The 19057-nt window shown below is 51.9% G+C and overlaps 1 long non-coding RNA gene across 1 annotated transcript; it reads right to left on the reverse strand.

Annotated features, from left to right (window-relative positions):
• Positions 1–2208: 2208 nt before the first annotated feature.
• LOC148161931 (uncharacterized) lies at positions 2209–17344 on the reverse strand. Its single transcript, XR_015767274.1, has 4 exons — positions 17256–17344; positions 12197–12329; positions 10470–10550; positions 2209–3353 (listed from the first exon to the last, which is right to left on the reverse strand). It is a non-coding gene; the product is annotated as an uncharacterized LOC148161931 (long non-coding RNA).
• Between the last annotated feature and the right edge of the window lie 1713 nt (positions 17345–19057).

Consider the following 19057-nt stretch of genomic DNA (forward strand, 5'->3'; position numbering starts at 1 on the left):
CACCACCTGACCCCATGCTGTCCAGACGGGAAAGCTAAGTACATTCGTGTCGGTTCATAGCACAGAGATCCTGTGGGTGGTCCTTACGTGGCAGTAGCTGACTGATGCCGTTCTACTGTGTTCTCCTTGGGTGGCCCTAACCGCACCAGCGAATTGCATCGCCAGCTACATACTGGTGACTCCACGTGTCCGGCTCCCACATCTCTCTGTCCTCTGAACTCCAGCCCCTCACGTGGCATCTCCGTTTGGGGGTCCTGGGCTCCAAGCTCAGCCCCCGAGCCTGCCCGGGGCTCCCTGTCCTCAGACTGAACCTCCCTCCACAGCCTGTGCTCTCCCCCCCCTCACCCTTCCCTCCGCTTCCACCACTCTGGGGTTTTTCACAAGTGGTCTCCTCTTCCGCGGAAGCCCACCCAACTTCCCTAACTACCTCTGTGCCTCAGCTCTCTTCCGAATGTCCCTTCCTCCGAGAAGCCCTCCCTGACCCCTTCTGCTCCACCCGGCGTGAGTCAGACCTGCCGTCGTTTTGCACTCTCTGCAGACACTCTTCCACGATCTTGTGTGTTGTGTTCTGGGATCTCTCACCTGCTCAGGAAGGGCCAGACGGGCACACACGGAGGATGGCCTGCAGAGATGGGGGCAGTTTTGGGGGACGCACCAGCCCTCGAGGAGCACCCATGGCCACCAGCAAACCCCCAGGTGCTGGGGCAGAGGAAGCGGCAGTCTCCATCCCAGCCTCAGAAGAACCAGCCCTGGCTCGTGAGCCTTCGGGTGGACGGGAGCGGCACTCCTGTGGCCTCCTCCGGCAGCCACTGTGCACCGCTGTTCAGCTCAGCACAATTCTGATGAAAACTCCTTTGTTTATTCCTCGTGCAATGAGACTTTGGGGTCTTTGTTTCCAGGTCTGGGATCACTCTTGGGTGTCGTCCAGATATTTTAGCGTCTCGTCTAAGAGCCCTCATTGTAGTGGACTCTTCTTAAATCCTCGTCGGAGACACAGGTGCGGAATGTCCTTTAATTCCCTCTGAGGTGTCCACGCTGAGCGAGCTCTTCAGCAGTCTTCTCGAGCCTGGGCTGGTGTGTGCAAGGCGGCCATCCGTCTTAGAGCACAGTGTCCTCAGCTTCTGCTTGCCACCACACCCTCCAGATGACCAGCGACCCTGTCCCACTGTGTCTGAGTCATGTTGGTGTCCCAGCTTCCCCCGTGAGCCAGCGCTGGAGGGCTGCATTTGTATTTCCCCTTCTCACCTCGGAGCCTGGGAAGGTGGGGTGGGGCTGAGGACACAGCGCAGATCAGCTGAGGCTGTGTGCAGGTGTCTCTACAGAATCTGAGCGCTTTAGAGATGTGCCACCCTGAGGTCAGCGGGGCCAAAGCCAGGGGAAATGTCATCATCTGCCTGGAGACGGGAAGGGGTGAGGGGCTGATGGAGGACCCTAAGAGTGAGCAAGAGGAGCATCGAGCCGAGGATACTGGGCTTCTGGGGGACACTGCTCCCTGATGGAGCGGAGGGGAGGTGACATTCTAAGCGGAAAGAACCTGGGTGAACTGAGTGGGGGGGGGGAGTAAGGAATAGGAATTCCAGGACTGAGCGAGGCAGGAGGGCAGGTGAGTCCACCCTCAGGGGTGCTTCCCTCCCTGAGTCTCAGCTTCCTCACCCGTGGAAGGAGGAGCACCCTAGCACCTACCGCAGGTGCCCTGCTGACTAGAAAGAAACCTCTGCCACGTGGCCGGCCATGTACTAGCTGGAGAGGAGGGGGCGATCGCGGGCATCTCGCCGGCCCTCAGAATGTCCCTTCCAGCCCCCCTGGCGGGGACACAGTGTGGCGGCCCAGCCATCCTAGGGCACAGCCCTGGTGGCACCAAGGAGCGCTCAGCCAGCTTCCAGCAGGGGGCGAAGGGGCCCCGGGGCCAAGGCGGTGAATGAGGTGCTCCACCTTGGGCGGGATGGCCAGGCTGCCAGGGCCTCCTGCTGCTCAGGGCGGGGCGCGCGGATCTATCCGGGCCCGGGTTCCGTCCGGACGTTGGGCTGGCCGAGCAGGGGACCCGGCGTGGGGCGCGGGACTGGGGACCCAGGCTGGTGCTCACGGGCAGGTCCCGGAAACCCCGTCTCTCCACCCGGCGGGGTCCTCAGGCCCCCAGAGATTTCCTCTCTGGACCCTGGTTCTCGCTCCCCTCGCTCCATCGGGCGCTGGGGAGTCGGGTCCCCCGGAGCCGTCCCAGTCCGACCCCGGGAAGCCGCGGCGCAAGGTCGCAAGGTCGCGGAGGGGCTGGGGTGCAGGCAGCGCCAAGAGTACGCGAGGAGGTCTCCGCGGGACCCGGGGCCATGGCTGAACTGCCCCAGAGTCAGGCCGCTGACGGGAGGTCCCCGGGTCCCCTGGCAGGAGGGGCCGCGGCAGGGACGACGAACAGCGCGCCCGAGGGCCTGCAGGGGGCGCCCCCATCCGCAGGGTGCAACGGGAGGTCCGGAGCTTCCTGGGACCGGTGTGCTGGGAGCCAGGAGACCGGGAAGCCGCGGGCGCCCCTGGGGTCAGCGGTCCTGGTCCCGCAGAGTTCCCCGGTCCTGCCAACGCCCCCTGTGCACCCGCTTCGGGCTCTCTCTGCACTGGGGTGCTCGGGGCTGGGCGAAGGGCTGTGCGGCCTGGCCTGGGGTGGGGAGCCGGCGAGCGGGCGCAGTGGGGGCCGCCCCCAGGACTCAACCCTGGGCGCAGAACACGGGAGAACGCGGGCTCAGGTGGGGACAGCCCTCCTGTGGCCCAGGCGCAGGGGCCCCGGGGCTCGCGGTGCGCTAACTTCCAGACTGTGTGCACCTGCGTCCTAGGGCAGGCAAGTGTTTGGGGGGTTAAGGTAGAACAGAGGCGTCACCGAGGTTGGGGGAGGAGGCCGCGGCCTGGAGTCTCTGGAAAGAGCTGTTGTGGGATGTGTGCTCAGGCTCGCTGTCCCCCAAATCACTCCCGAGTCGTCCCTGCTTACTGTCAGCCCGGGCTCTGCTCCTGTCACTGACCTTCAGGAAAGCCGGGTGGTGAGTGTGCTTCTCATTTCACTGGTGCAAAACTGGCTTAGGGAGATCAGGGTCGCCCTCCCGGGTCATAAGGCAGGAAGGGCCAGACCGGAGCCTGGGATCCAGGTCTCTTCAGCAGCAGCCCGTCCTTCCTGGTTCTGCTCTCAGCCTCCTTTATCATAGTTTGTTCCTTTTTTCCTTGAAAGATTCTTTCACAGCATTGATACAATAAACCACACACGAAGCGTGCAGCTTAGTAAGTTGTGACCCATGTAGACACCTGCGGATCCGGCGCTCCTGTCAAGGCAACGACGCACGTGTCCCCCCACGGGCTGTCCCTCAGGCCTCTGGTACTTGCTGTGGAACACAAAGGCAAAAGAAATAGAGAAAAGAAAAATCAAACTTCCTTACAGTTCACAGCCCATCGACACGTCCTTGAGACAGGCATCGTGACCTTCCCCTGGGAGTTTAACTGCCCCAATGTTCACACTTGCTGGAGGCAGAAGACAGCCTTAGTTTGACATTAGCCTGACCTCCAGGATCCTGTAAAAATCCCCTTGGAAACTTCCTTTATCTCTGCGCCCCCACAATATGTGTTAGCCATCATCCCCCAAGCATATGACCGTTGATATACCTCTGGAGAGTCTCATGACTGAGGTTTTACTGGGCGGGAGTAAGTGACGTTTTCCTAACCGCAGCTAGCCCCTCGGGGTCCTGGAAACCTTGCTTCCAACTTCCTTGGAGACTTAGCAGTATCCATTACACCCCCTAACTTGAAAGTATAGGATCAGTGTCTCCTCATGACCCCAGTGCAGCTCTTTCTACCCTCGGGTCCTACCCCCGTGCTTTAATAAAACTACCCTTTTTGAGCTAAACACATCTCAAGAATTCTTTCTTGATCGTTTTCCCCCGGACCCCATTTCCCAGCGTACTCTGCTGTCTAGGTTGACCTCAGGCTACGGGGACCAGTGCTCTACCTGCTCTGGGACTCTTGAGGAGCAGGGGCTCTGTCCTTGGTCTCCATACACTGTGGTTCCAGCAACATCTAGCCCATGACTGACCCCATGCAGACCTGAACATAGAGTTCAGGGCTTTTGAGAAACCTGGCAAACAGTCCCCATTCTCAGATTCCCTACATCCCTTCATCTGTTTATTTATTCATTCCACCGATATTTTTAAAGATTTGATAAGTACCAGGAGGCCTGGTGCTGGGTGGACACCAGGTGAGGAGGTGACCTGAGAGATATGAATGGGGAGCTACATTAGTTTTTCTTTTATTGTTTGTGCTTTTGGTATCCTACGTAAGAAATCAGGTTCACTCAACAGGTTCTCACTCTGGATGAGGGCTGTTTATGGCTGAAGCCGGGAACAGCCATGGCCGAGTGGATCTGCACTGAAAGCTCCTCGGCACCTCGGCTGCTCCTGGAGAACACACACCATGGATCACAAAGAGGGTACGGGGTTGCGGCTCCTTGGCGATCTGAGAAGAGTCTCAGAATCTCAGAGATCGTCGTCTATCAAGCCTTGGTGCTCAAAAATATGACAGAACACCCAGGCCAGATGTGAGGAGACAAGGGGCAGTATGATTTCCGAGAGGCTGTGCATTTTGACTGGGGGATGGACCCACCGTGAGCTAGTTCAATACTGGAGTCCATCAGGCTACATTCTACATGAAAAAAGACGCAGGCAAAAGTGCTCCAGGCAAACAAAACATAAATGCATAAGTAACTGATTTACTTTGACAAGAGTAATTCCACACTAATAATTAACATAAAAGAGTTTTCATTTCTGGTCTGATTATTTTCAGACCTCTTATGACCTTAGCCATTTCCCACCCAACGGCCTTCCCCAAGTGCTGCTGCGTGATTCCCGTTGGTGGATCTTCCTAACTCCATCAGAGGTCAGCACTTGTGGCTGACCTCCCGGGAGCTTCGGTCTCCTCCTCCAGTCTGGCCTCCTGGGCCAGACACAGCCCAGCTGTGGATGCTCCCTGGGACTACTCATCCCCATAATCAGATCTCTGGTAGCACTTCCCTTTAACTACACATACTTCCACAAGGTCTATAAAATAAAGACTGGTCAAATTTTGCTTATCAAAATGTTTTTCTCCACTGTTTTTATCTAAATGTGGTAAAACTTGCTGACATGGCACCAACTACTTTGGGGAAAGCAGAACAGACTAAATCAAACGACTGACCAAAACCAACGACCAAGAAAGTAAACAGTCAACAAAGGCAAGTCTTTTATCCAGCAAAGTCATCAAAGGACAAATAACCCCACGGTACCTGCCTGTTCTACCTCAAGCCTTCCTTCCCACACTCTAAGTGGGTTCTACTGAGTTCCAAGCAGGGACGGGGCGGTGTGTGTGGAGCCCTGAGGTTCTGGGTCGGGCAGGAAGGTGTCCTCAAAGAGCCAGGGTGGGGGCACGTGGAAATGCAGTCCTGAAGGACTCCCAGAGATGCACTCTACACTCCTCTGTGTCCTTCAGCATCTCTCAGAGCCTTGATACTTGACTGATGATTAACTGTCCTTACAAAACAATGCTCTCAAGAAAACAGCAAGGTGAGACACATATTCCTCCCAAAGGATAATCATATAACTTACATGAAGAGCATTTTAAACTATAGAAGAAGCTGCTGTGAATTGCCTGAAGTGAGTGTTGGTCATCAGATTTCCCTTAAACAATGATCCACCGCAGGTAAGCTAATTTTTCTTCAATTTCCTTTCAAAATAAGTATGACATGATGGTAGGAAATGGCACCATAATGACTAGAATTTAAATGAATTAATTCTTCCCAGACTATTGTTAAGTACCTATAATCCACGGCGGCACAGCCCATCTTCCCACCTGCCTGTCACGACGACAACAGGCCTCAGGCAGGCTTTAGCTCACGTGTCTTCCCAGAGCTCAGGGGCTCACGCTTCATCCTGGGGCCCCACTCCACGAGAATGGTCCACGTGCACAGGGCTGCGTGCACAACGTCTGCGTGAAGTGCCACGATGTCATCTGGCCTGTGTGCAAATTCACCATCTTTGTTTCCTCTCTAGATGCACAACTAGTGACGGACTGTGGGCAGGACACACGGAGTACTGGCGGGCACGCGGGCAGAGCCTCGCCTCTCAGCCAGGCCAACTCAGCACCGCCAGGCAGCTGGCCCCACGCACCGCCCAGTGTGGCCCTTGGAAGCTCTTTCAAGGCGAGATACATCTGGGCCCGCTGGGGTCTCTGGCTGAAAGGCACCCTCTCCACGGTGAGCCCTCTGCATGAACGACTCAGGCTGCCGGCCTGGGGTGCGGCCCTGGAACCTCTGCAGTCTGGCCCACAGCTGGAACAGGAGAACCGCTCACGGCAGCCAACCACCATCATTCTTGTTCTCATGTCATGATGAAGCATCTACTTCTCATTTGGTCTCATTTCTTTCAAATCCAAGCAAAAACACTGTTACAGAATAGCTGACTTGGAGGCTGCAGATCTTTCCCCCTTTTGAAATCCAATCATTGGAACAGCTTTCTCCAACAGGAGGTCATGTCGGCTCCTGGCCCCTCAGCCACTGGTCACACAGATCACCATCTCAACAGCGGAGGAAGAAGACAGAAGTGAATTTCACAGCCTGTCCACACGGAGCTCGTGAGTGGGGTAGGGGCAGAAGAGTGACTCAGGACCGGTCAGGACGGTCAGGGGCAGGCTGCGCCCACAACTACTACGGAGCTGGCTCTGGCCTGGCCGATTCCATGAGTGAAGAGTAAGATCTGGACTTTGGCAAGCATCTTCAAAGCGACACCCCATCACTCCGAACACACATGGGAGTGTATGGAGTTGGAATAAAAAGGGCGGGGCCGACGTGTTCAGGGTCATCCTGCACTATGGTCTTGCACATCAGCAGCCCAAACTGACAAGTCACTGTGCTTTCTTTTCCAGTGTTTCTGTGAGCCTCTGCACCTACACATCAGGGACCCACCATCTGCCTCCCTCACACAGACAGGAAATAGCTTCCCCAGGGCCCTGAGGCGGCCTCAGCACCTGACCAACAGCAGTGAAGTCTTGTGCTACAAGTCACCAAGTTTCTCATTTAAAAAACTATCAGCTGGCCAAACAGGGTAAATAATTTTTCTTAGAGGGGTGGGGCAGAGAGAGAGAGTGTTAAACGGGACAACCTGAGATCATGACCTGAGCCAAAATCAAGAGGCGGTCGCTTGACTGACTGAGCCCCCCAGGCGCCCCAAGACAGGGTAAATTCTTGAGATGACAGTGCTCAACATCTGACTGGGATCTGTAATTAAAATGCAAAGTATGCATTTAATATTTTTAATGGGAAACCAATTTGGGAATAAAAGGCTTCACTGCAACTATATTTTTATATGGCAATAAATAGAAAATGAAATTTTAAGAAGGTAACAAATGAAACAGCATCAACAAAATCTAACTACCTAAAAATAAATCAAACAAAAGGTGTACAAAACTCTACAGAGAACTACTGGGTATTTACCACAAAGATACAAATGTAGGGATCCGAAGGGGTACGTGCACCCCAATGTTTATAGCAGCAATGTCCACAATAGCCAAACTGTGGAAAGAGCCAAGACGTCCATCGACAGATGAATGGATAAAGAAGATGTGGTATATATACACAATGGAATATTATGCAGCCATCAAAAGGAATGAGATCTTGCCATTTGCAATGACGTGGATGGAACTGGAGGGTGTTATGCTGAGTGAACTAAGGCAATCAGAGAGGGTGCCTGGGTGGCTCAGTTGGTTAAGCGACTGCCTTCGGCTCAGGTCATGATCCTGGAGGCCTGGGATCAAGTCCCGCGTCGGGCTCCCTGCTCAGCAGGGAGTCTGCTTCTCCCTCGGACCCTCTTCCCTCTTGTGCTCTCTATCTCTCATTCTCTCTCTCTCAAATAAATAAATAAAATCTTCAAAAAAAAAAAAGAAAAGAAACTTATAAGTTAATCAGAGAAAGACATGTATCATATGATCTCACTGACATGAGGAATTCTTAATCTCAGGAAACAAACTGAGGGTTGCTGGAGTGGTGGGGGGTGGGAGGGATGGGGTGGCTGGGTGATAATTGGGGAGGGTATGTGCTACGGTGAGCGCTGTGAATTGTGCAAGACTGTTGAATCACAGATCTGTACTTCTGAAATAAATAATGCAATATATGTTAAGAAAAAAAAAAGAAGAAGATAGCAGGAGGGGAAGAATGAAGGGGAGTAAGTTGGAGGGGGAGACAAACCATGAGAGACGATGGACTCTGAAAAACAAACTGAGGGTTCTAGAGGGGAGGGGGGTGCGGGGATGGGTTAGCCTGGTGGTGGGTACTAAAGAGGGCACGTTCTGCGTGGAGCACTGGGTGTTATGCACAAACAATGAATCATGGAACACTACATCAAAAACTAATGATGTAATGTATGGTGATTAACATAACAATAAAAAATTTTAAAAAAAAACTCTACAGAGAACTACAAAGCTGCCATCAGATCCAAATCCTGAGAGAAAATCCTTGTGCCCTCTCCTGGCTCTGGAGGTGACTGTGCCATGTGGGGTACTTTTCCTCACTACAGAAACTGGAGCTCACAGTGTTTTCTTTCTCCCCTGTGTGCTGCGTGCACGAGCTACAGGCAGCCCGAGCTCCCTGCACCTGACCCGTACGGTTTGGGGACACAGTGGGACGGGAGCAAATTCAGGTGACTGCCTTCATCCCAAGGAAACCGGAAGTCTAGAGGACTCTTTTACATACACCAATATTACAATCTCTCTTCTAAGCTGAAAATCCTTAAATGGCTTCTTCCTTCTTCTGACAAGACCTTCAGGAAGGAGCCTGGCTACCCTTCCCCCACATCTGCACGCTCACTCACATACAGTCTCACACGCTCGGCCATGCACACAGCTCACGCACTGTCCCATGCTCAGTCACGCACTGTGTGAACTGCGCTTTGCAGCCTGGTTGTGTTCAGCCAAACTCTCGCTCCCTCGCACTGATTTCAGGGGGATTCCACACATTGTCTAGCAGACATTTCCAACTCTTACCAAGTGATAAGCAATATAAATCTGTGAAACAGAAAGGAAGTAAGCAAATATTATTCCAAAATATTAATAGTGGCTAAGTTAATAACTTTTTTTTTAATTTTATCCATTTTTTTGACAGAAGAAAGATTTGAGAGCGCACAAGCAGGGGGAGTGGCAGAGGCAGAAGGAGAAGCTGAGCAGGGAGCCTGATGTGAGGCTCAATCCCAGGACCCTGGGATCATGGCCTGAGCCAAAAGCAGACACTCAACTGACTGAGCCACCCAGGCGCCCCCTAAGTTAATAACTCTTATCGTACTAAGGAAGCTCTTTGGAAAGGCTTTTTCTCAAATAATGCTAAATTGTCTTTAATTAGGAGATGCTTTCTTCATAAATATTTTTACAAAAACACATAAAGATCTCGGTATTCTCTCCAGACCTCATTATGCACTGCCTCGTCTCCCTCATCTGTTTCCATGAACACCTTGAACATACTGTTACCGAAGCACTCGTAAAAATAAAGTTACAAAGCAATGGCCAATGACTATCTCCTCCACAGGCATCCTCATTTTTACATCCCCATAATTTCCTCATTACCTGGCATTAGCAAGTGCTTTCTCAAATGATGACAACTGCTCACTAATCCTGGTACGTGAACAAGAGGGAAACGAAGCAGACTATACCAACAGAAATCTGCAGCAATTAAAAGTAAACTATAGACATATACTAAAACCCCTTAAGGATTATATATATATTTTTAAAAGATTTTATTTATTTATTTGACAGAGAGAGACACAGCGAGAGAGGGAACATAAGCAGGGGGAGTGGGAGAGGGAGAAGCAGGCCTCCTGCTGAGCGGGGAGCCCGATGTGGGGCTCGATCCCAGGACCCTGGGACCGTGACCTGAGCCGAAGGCAGACGCTTAACGACTGAGCCATCCAGGTGCCCCCACAAACCCCTTAAGTATTATGAAGCATTTATAATATCAGCTGTTAAAATCAAAAGTTACTGAGTCCTCCAAATCTGATTGGGGAGTCACTGGGGAGAAGGGACTTCAAGCTATAGCAAAACACCATGATCGTGCAAAGAATCCAATGAAGCACACACGTGTACATGAGCAGATGCACAGCCATCCAGTCAATACAAACCAGGAAACAATGTGGGTATCACAGTCTATTAAATCCTATCCAAACTCACACTGAACTAGTGAAAGTACTTCATCTTACTGGCTCGTAATATTTTCAGGGAGAAGGACTTTCTCCAGAGTAAATATGCTAAACAAAAACACTGGACTGGGTATATCCCACAGAGACTGGATGTGGGAAAATTTAAGAACTTGAAACATTCTCTAGGCTTTCCCTTTTCAGTTCAAAGCTTCTGTTCTCATTTATTCAAATTTAAGGTTTGCTGTTTTTAACTTATATACACAATGAATATATTTGTATTTAACACAAGATTTAACTTACCCTGGTAAATGTGCCTTCAAAACTATGAATATCCAGTTGTGGCTTCTGGGCATACACATAAGCACTGACTGAAAAAAGGTCCTGGAATACAGAATATCTGAATTCATTACATTATAATTAGACAAAATTACTTGGAAATTTTTCATTCACCAACTAATATTTTTCATATGTTATGTACCAAAAGTGATGGTCGGTTTTCCTATACTTTGTGTGCCAACACTAGGTTAGGATGGAGGATAACTAAGGGAAATAATTTTTAAGCTCAACAGAGGTGTGGCAATTTCTCTTGGTTCTAAAAGACTACTACTTAATGATAGGTGTATGTCGAGCACTTGGGAGTTGCTCAAAAGCTCCATGTTGCCTGGGGCTGTCCCAGATTCCAAGTTTAAAGGTGGAAATATACTTCGTGGAGTTCTGTCATACTGTGTATGAGTACTCAGGAGTTACATGGGTACCCAAGAATTTAGTGGGATTTAAATAATCCTCACAATTCTGCATAAGTTCTATAAAACAATTTAGCAAATTCCTAAATTTACTTGCATGTTTTTCTAACAGCTACTGCATTTGCCATAAACAGGTGACTTCCTTGAAGCTATGAACATACTGCATTTCTCCCATGTGCCTGAAGCACATCCCCACGATCTATATTTATAAAATTGTATGGGAAGGCTTTAACTATTCACACATCACAGCAACTTTCCCAGAACTAGCTCTGAAGTAGAAAAAAGTCGTTTAGATTACCCGACTCACAGGCAACAGGTAAATGCTTAAACAGTAAGTCTCTGGACATGACACTGAAGCACCTTATTTTAAGGCAATTTATAAAAGTACATCTGTTGATTTATAAATTTTAGTTTTTAAAACTCTATATAATTTTATTAAAATAATGTTATAATAGGTGAAAATGTATTGATAACAAATTTTACTTTTTTAATGGTGCATGATTATGTTTACCAGGAGATCACAAACAATTTATAGTACCAAAAAGTTCCTTGCCTGTATGGACTTTAACCACCAACACCCACACAGGATTCTGACTGTACTGCCTACTAGACAGCCCAAGGGCGAGTGACTTCCCATTTCTTCTGTGTGGTGATCCCACACATCCTAACGTGACCGGCGTGTAACTGACATTAGGAGACAAAACTCCAAAGCACACAGGTAGGAAGCATACCTGAGTTCACAGAGGGAGGATGCAAATGATCATGTGGATGTAGAGTGACCTACTGAATTTGTTATAATCTAAATATGCTCCTGTATTTTTCAAACTGATTCATGTGGACACAAGTAATATTCTTAGTGGGTGAGTTACATCCACCAATGGAGATGATACTGGAGCCTTTCAGAGTAAACTATCAGAAGTCTTTGAGTTCTTGGGATTTCAGTTGTTTTAAAATATATATATCTATTCTTAATTGGCTATCAGAAAGCTGGACAAGTACAATGCTATACGGAAGTTTCAGAAATCTGTCCTTATTACAGGCCTGAAATTTAAACAAGACCCACATCAGCTAGGAGGGAAAGAACCCCAGCCCGCTGTGTCCCCATGCTCCTCGCCACGGCTGCTGCCTGCCTGCCCTCAGGACCCTGAAGCCACAGTGCCCTGGCCCATTCGCTGCCCGCATTTCCAGTCTCCCTGCTGCCCTCTGAAGGAAGACTAGGATTCCTTTTCCGTTTCGTTAATAATCTACGCGTTAACAACGGGCATCACGTACACCTGAAGATACCTGAAGGCATTTGGGGTCTGTTGAGTCCAGGGTTCCAGATGATGGGACTTCCAGGCCATGCTGTGAGAGCTGTGCTAAGACGCAGCATCAGCCCTGCTCCAAGGAGGGCTTCAAGATACCTGAAGGTACTCAACTGGAAAATGAAAAGAGACTTCTAAGTTTAAGGTAAATTCTGTAATACAAATGCAGGTTTGATACAACAGTCTAGCGACTACTGAAAAAACTAATGGAAAAAGAGAAAACGAGCCACTCACACAAGAACTCGTCAGACTCAAGCTCACTGCACAGCAAGGTAAAAGCTGTGGATGGAGGGCCGAGCTGGTGTCTGAACAGGGTGGGCTTCCCAATGTGTCCTGAGAACGAGGCACCCCCCTCCCCCATCTCCACCGTCCCCTCAAGCCCTCCTTGGAGCAGGGCTGATGCTGCGTCTTAGCACAGCTCTCCCAGCATGGCCTGGAAGTCCCATCATCTGGAACCCTGGACTCAACAGACCCCAAATGCCTGCACTTGACTCTGAGCTGGACCCTACGTGGTCTGCCAGGGCCGTTTCAAGCATGGCACGATCAGCGCCAAGCTGAATCGAGGAACAGGCTCGCAATCAGAGCTGGGACCTGCAACAGGTGTAAGAATTCACAAGCCCTGAAGGGAAATTAACCATTAAAACAAGCCGGATGCTAGCTGGGCCATCTGGTTTCCCTGAGCTGCCCACGATCAAGGGCCCATGCTCTGATGGGCCATCTGAAATCAAGATGCTAGGGGCACCAACTTGTGACCCCTGCCCAAAGCTGCAAGAGGGAGGTCCATCCCATGCTGGTGACCCTCCACAGCCCCATCTGTCTCGGGAGTGTCTGGCTGCTGTTAACTTGTGCTTGGCATTCCAGATCAGCTGCAGTTTGCAACAGTGGACCACGAGCCTGAACCCACTTCCCTCACCTCCCCCTGTATGCACCTGAGAGTAAGGTAGTTTGATTAGTAAGTGCCGCTGCCCCAGAAAGTACATGATGTCTGTGGGCCATTCCCCAGATAAATGATGGGGACAAAAGCGGTGGTGGGGTATGTAAAGCCATTTTGAAATGGTCTGAAGATTCAGATTTCCTCTTGACCAATTCCTAAACATGATGTGTCTTCAGGATTAAGTTGTATGAAAGTATTTTCCTGTATGGGGAACCTGGGTGGCTCAGTCTCTTAAGAGTCTGACTCTTGATTTTGGCTCAGGTCATGATCTCAGGGTCATGAGCCTGCTTAAGATTCTCTCTCCTTCTCCCTCTGCCCCTCTGCCTCCACCCCCCCCCACACTATCTCTCTTTCTCTAAAGAAAAAAATAATTTCATGTAAAAAATGCTTTGTGCTTCTTCTTCTTTTTGTTTTTTAAGATTTATTTGAGAGAGAGCAGGAGAAAGAGCGAGCGGGGGTGGGGGGAGAGGCAGAGAAAGAATCTCAAGTGGACTCACCGCCAAGCACGGAGCTCAATCTCATGACCCTGAGGTCCCTCGATCCCTCAATCTCATGACGTGAGCCAAAACCAAGAGTCAGACACTCAACAAAATGAGCCACCCAGGCTCCCCAAATGTTTTGTGCTTCTTGCATAAAACCCTTTCAGCTGAAAGTCTGGGAAGACAACATGAAGACCCCTGGTGGCACAACACTGGGGAGGAGCAGAGGAAAGAGGGCACTTTTGCTTCTCACAACTGTCGGCAGGCTCTCCAGTCCAGCAGGAAACCCTCCTGCTGCCAGTGATTGGCATCTGAGATTCAAAGGGGCTGCCAGGCCTACAGCACGTCTGGCAGCTGGGATTTCTCACTTGCACATGGTGGTAAAAGGTGAACGGTACTGTTTTAACGGGCTCTGGCCAGGGCCTATACGAGGCAGACCTGGCAGCAGGCATGCAGACTGGTCTCACCCGGCTGCGTGAGGTCCCAGAACAATACTGCTAGCACTTCTCCTGTGAAGACACCTTGGCTGAGGCAGTAGGCTGTGCAGAAAAAGGAACGCAGACTTGAGAAAGGCCTGCTTACAAGCAAGGCTGGCCCTTGGGTAAGGTCTAGAGATGTGGATTTCAGGAGCATTCCCACCATTCCCAGATAAGAAAGACTCCCTGTGCCTGAATGATTTATTCAAGCAGCGTGGTTTATACCGAACATAGGCTTCCTTCTGGGAGTCTGGCACCTTGACAAGTGCCAGACAGAGGAATGCCTCCATGAGTCTCTCCTGTGTTTCCTTGGTAGGCACCATCTCACTTGTGTTCTCGTAACGAGCTGCTGGGGGTGTGCAGCGCGTCCTGTGAGGGTCCACTGGGAGGCGCTCCGGAACCGTGCACCATGCTTCCTCCAGATTCACCCCAGGGCCTTTCACTCGGCTGTCTGTGCCCTGGGTCCCGTTGCTAAAATCAATCATGGTCATGAGGAGGACTATGTGCTGAGTCCTGGGGGATTCTCCCAGGTAATCATTAAAACTGGGGGTGGTCTTGAAGGTCCCCCAAAACAGAGAGTTGACCATTTTTATAGTTCTCATTTTCATTTTTTGTTATTTGTTATATTTTGGGTTTGCCTCAGAATAAATGTTTTAGCGTGGCTTCCGCACTTAGAAAAATCACAGACTTGAAGGCATGAAGACTCAGAGGCCAAAGATGGGGGTAACCACAGCGGCTGAGGAGCGACGGGGGACGTGGAGACCTGAGGTGGGAGAGTGCCTCGGAGGGGCCCTAACTCTGGCATCCTCTCACCCCGACCCCACATGACCCACATGCGGGGCGGCTTTCCAGCAGTCCAGCTGAAAGAAGTGAACAAAGACCCCCAATTGCAGGGAAGCTAGAGCTCAGAGTTCGACTTCAGCCCAGTGAACTACCAAGTAGAACAAAACCAAATTCAAAAAACAGTACCCTTTAGAAGACCATAAGGCAATCCAGAGTGTCTATAATGTATCATTAGAAATGCTGAAGACACCATCCAAACAAACTTCTAGACGTATGAAGACATAAGAACACAAGATCCATATTCAGGAAAGAATTCCATCAATAAAGACGAATTCTGAGATGAGCAGATATCAGAATTAAGAGATGAGATTTTCAAAGCAATTTCAACATCTCAAAGAATTAAAGGAAAATCTTCTCCTAAAGCAATGGGAAACCACAGTACAGAAAAAAATATATATTTAAGGAAAAGAACCAAATGGAAATTCTAGCGTTAAAAAAATACAATATCTGAAGTAAACTTATTGGACGAACTTAACAGGAGATTGGAGATGAAAGAACGTTTGTATCCTTTGGGTAAATACCTAGTAGTGCAATTGCTGGGTCGTAGGGTAGATCTATTTTCAGTTTTTGAGGAAACTCCATACAGTTTTCCAGAGTGGCTATACCAGCTTGCATTCCCACCAGCAGTGTAAGAGGGTTCCCTTTTTGGAGAAGGAAGGTCTTGGTGGGAACGCTGAAGGGAAGCACTGACTCTGAATAGTAGGAAAGAGGATATGGAGTAAGTAAAGGGGCTGGCCCTTGGAATTGGGGATTGGAGAGGGGAGGAAACCCAGGCTGTAGCCAAGAGCTCTTCAGGGAATGAAGTGGGGGGATGTCTGGAAGGGTGGGGTGGGGCCCCAAAGTCCAGCTCCTGAATGCCAAGTTAAGGAGTTTAATTTAATTCTACAGTTAGTGAGAATAACTGCATTGCAGTACATTTAGCAGGGGAGAAAAACTGTTTTGGGAAGATTTATGTTTTAGAGGGATGCAAAAAAGAGTGTGTTAGATAGGTGCCAGAGAAAACTGGGATCCCTATCTCTAGCTTGGTTGGGGCTTATTTGCACAGTAGTGGTTGGAGGATGCCCAGGGGTGGTAAGAAGGGACCAGCCCTGATGCACAAGCACTTTTCAAAGTAGCTTCATAGCTTCTGCTGTCCTTCTGCCCAAAGCAAGTCACCTGTTCAGGCCCAGATTCAAGGGGGTGGAAAATAAACACCATTTCTCCTCTCCCTTCCCTTCTTCCCTTCCATTTCCTTCCCTTTCTTTCTTTCTTTTTTCTTTCTTTCTTTCCTTCCTTCCTTCCTCCCTCCCTTCCTTTTAAAAAGATTTTATTTATTGGACAGAGAGAGACAGCTAGAGAGGGAACACAAGCGGGGGGAATGGAAGAGGGAGAAGCAGGCTTTCTGCTGATGCAGGGCTCTATCTCAGGACCCTGGGATCATGACCTGAGCCGAACGCAGATGCTCAATGACTGAGCCACCCAGGCACCCCAACACCACTTCTTGATGGAAGGAGGGGCAACACGGCAAGGCAAACAGGAGGCGTATAGGGAGGGGTGAGGTTCTGGCCATTTTTGAAGCCTCCTACCCTGGGCTAAGGGATGAAGAAAACATAAAGTTCTACATGCTTGGAGGTTGGGTTAGAAAGAGCAGAAATACATGCACCCACTTTGTGGAATGCGCCTAAATACCTTACATCTTAAAATCTGATCTGCTTACCCTCTGATCTGGAGAGATTAACCCAGAAGTCATGCAGAGCATTTTGGACAAGTATTTAACCCAGCTCTCAGAATCCGGGTGTCTCGAAAAACAGACTCAGATAATTTGTCTTTCCCTGGTTCTTTTGGATTCTGAGACATTTTCAAAATAATAGTGAACACTGCATTTAAGCAGTTGGAAGCATTCCTGGTTTCTAATCAGCCTATGGCTGCAGGGGCACTCCCTCAGAACAAACCTCATGTTCTGAGTCCTCCCACTACCAACAGTTTACAGCCTACTGCATCATAAGCACAGTATATGGGGTTGACACGATTTTTGGAGACCTTAAAAACATTTTTTTTTGAGTCATGAAAACATTTTTAATTCAAAATTGCAAAAGATACTGAAAAATCTAAATGCACATATATCATTAAAATAATTTGAAGGCAATTTCTAGGTATTTTTACTTCCTTAGAATTTTCGATTAGAGATGGCCCCCAAAATCACACAGCCAATAGCAATTTAAATGACTTCTTTATAGTCAAATAAATCCAAAAGTGAAATGATAAATATTCCTTCAAACTTTTTTCATGGCAAGAATCCAAAAAATCCAAAAAAGATACTGAACGTACCATGGGGATGAACGACTGTGTTCGGTAGGTCTGGAGGTCCCTAATATCAACGTCTGCTGAGGGTCTCCGGGGGGTCGTAAAACACCCCGGGGGCAGGGAGGCGACTCTACCGAGTTGGCAAGGGCCTCACATTCAGGGCTATGTACGCTTCCCGAGCGGGCAAACCCGTTAGCAGAGCCACAGAAGCCAGGGTTCCAGGGGTCCGCCCAAAACGTGTCCGAAGCCAGTCCTTCCTGGCCTTTGACCTGCTTTGGCCGAGCCCAGGTTTTCGTGGGAGACCGGCTTGACCCTGCGCAGTGCTCTGCCGGCGGGGCCGGGCGCCGGGCCACGATGATTCCCTTCTGCCGGGAACAACTGCACCGAGACTGTGGCCGGCCGCCCACCTGCCACTGCGACAGAGGGAAGAACCCGTTCCAGCAAACCGACCCGCGCCCCGTCCCCACCGGGCCGGGTACTGGTCCTGACAGCCTGGCTCCGGCCTCCACTTCCTGGGGGCGTGGCCCCGCCTCCTCTCCCCAGTAGGCCACGCCCCTCGGCGGCTCCCGTTCGCAGACGTCACGGCGCGCTTCTCTGACGCCAAAGCGCCTTCCTCTGACGTCAGGTCCCGCCCCAGCCCCGCCCCGCGCCCGCCCTCCGCAGCTAGAGCGGCTTCGCCTGAGGCGGCGGCTGGGGCGGCAGCTGAGGCGGCTGAGGCGGCTGAGGCGGTCGAGGGGGCCGAGGCGGCGGCGGCGGGGGTCGCGGTAGCCGACCCTGCGGACGGCGGCCCGCTGTCAGTCCGCTCCCGTCCCGGACCGGCGGGCGATGGTGCGGCGGAGCGCGCGGATGCGGGCGGCGCGGCGGCAGGCATGAGGGAGGATGGAGGGGCAGGACTTGGTGTCGGCGCGGGAACAGCACTTCCAGAGCCAAGTGCGGGAGACCACGGTGAGTCGGCCCGCGCCCGTCGCCCCCTCCCGCCCCTCCCCCCGCCGCGCCCGGCGCCCCCCGCCCTCGGTGCGGGGTGCCTCCTGCCACTGAGCCCCCGCGCCCCCGCCGCGCCCGGCGCCCCGCGCCCTCGGTGCGGGGTGCCCCCTGCCCCTGAGCCCCCGCCTCCTCCACGGGCCCCCCGCGCCGGAGCTCCGGGGGGCGCAGCGCCGTGCCGTCGGGCGGGCGGACCTCCCGGCGGGGAGCACCTGCGTGGTCCCCTCGGCGCCCTTCTCGAAGCGCGCGTCGGGACCTGGGGGCGGGCCCGGCCCGGCCGCGGCGCGGGCTGTGCGGACTGCCGAGCGCCGTTGGCTCAGCCCTGCGGGTTTGCGTGGGGAGCCCGGCGGCGCGGGCGGCGGCGCGGGGGCTCCCTGTTCCGTCGCTGCGGCGCCGCCGGGACGTCCGCTGTGGTTGCCTTCCGCCGCGCGGCGCGGAGTGTGCTCGGCTCTGTGTCTCGTACCGGCCCGGGGCCCGTTGTACGTGTTCGCGTCCCCTCGCCCAGCGGCCGGCCCGCCCGTCAGCCCCGCGCTCGCCCGCGGCCCTCGCCGCGGCTGGGAAAGCTCTGCCGTGGCGTTGCCTCCTTCGGGCCCTTCTGGACCCTGCAGCCGGGGGACCGCCGCAGTCGTAGCTTGCGGTAGAGAGCGCTCTGAGCGAGTGGCCGTGTGGCTGTAGCCGCTCTCCGCCCTCGCGACGGGCGCTCCGGCAGTCCCCGGCCTGGGCTGCAGCGCGTCGTGTTTTCTGGTGCCCGGCCGTGTGCGCCTCTGGTCGGGGCTGTGCCTCGGAGAGGGACCCCTGCCTGCCGGTTCCCGGGTGCGCGGCCGCGGTGCCCTCCCGCAGCTCCG

The sequence above is a fragment of the Eumetopias jubatus genome, unplaced genomic scaffold (assembly GCF_037043125.1).
Source record: "Eumetopias jubatus isolate StellerSeaLion01/CBP00866 unplaced genomic scaffold, mEumJub1_p1.0 scaffold_36, whole genome shotgun sequence".
Classification (NCBI taxonomy): Eukaryota; Metazoa; Chordata; class Mammalia; order Carnivora; family Otariidae; genus Eumetopias; species Eumetopias jubatus.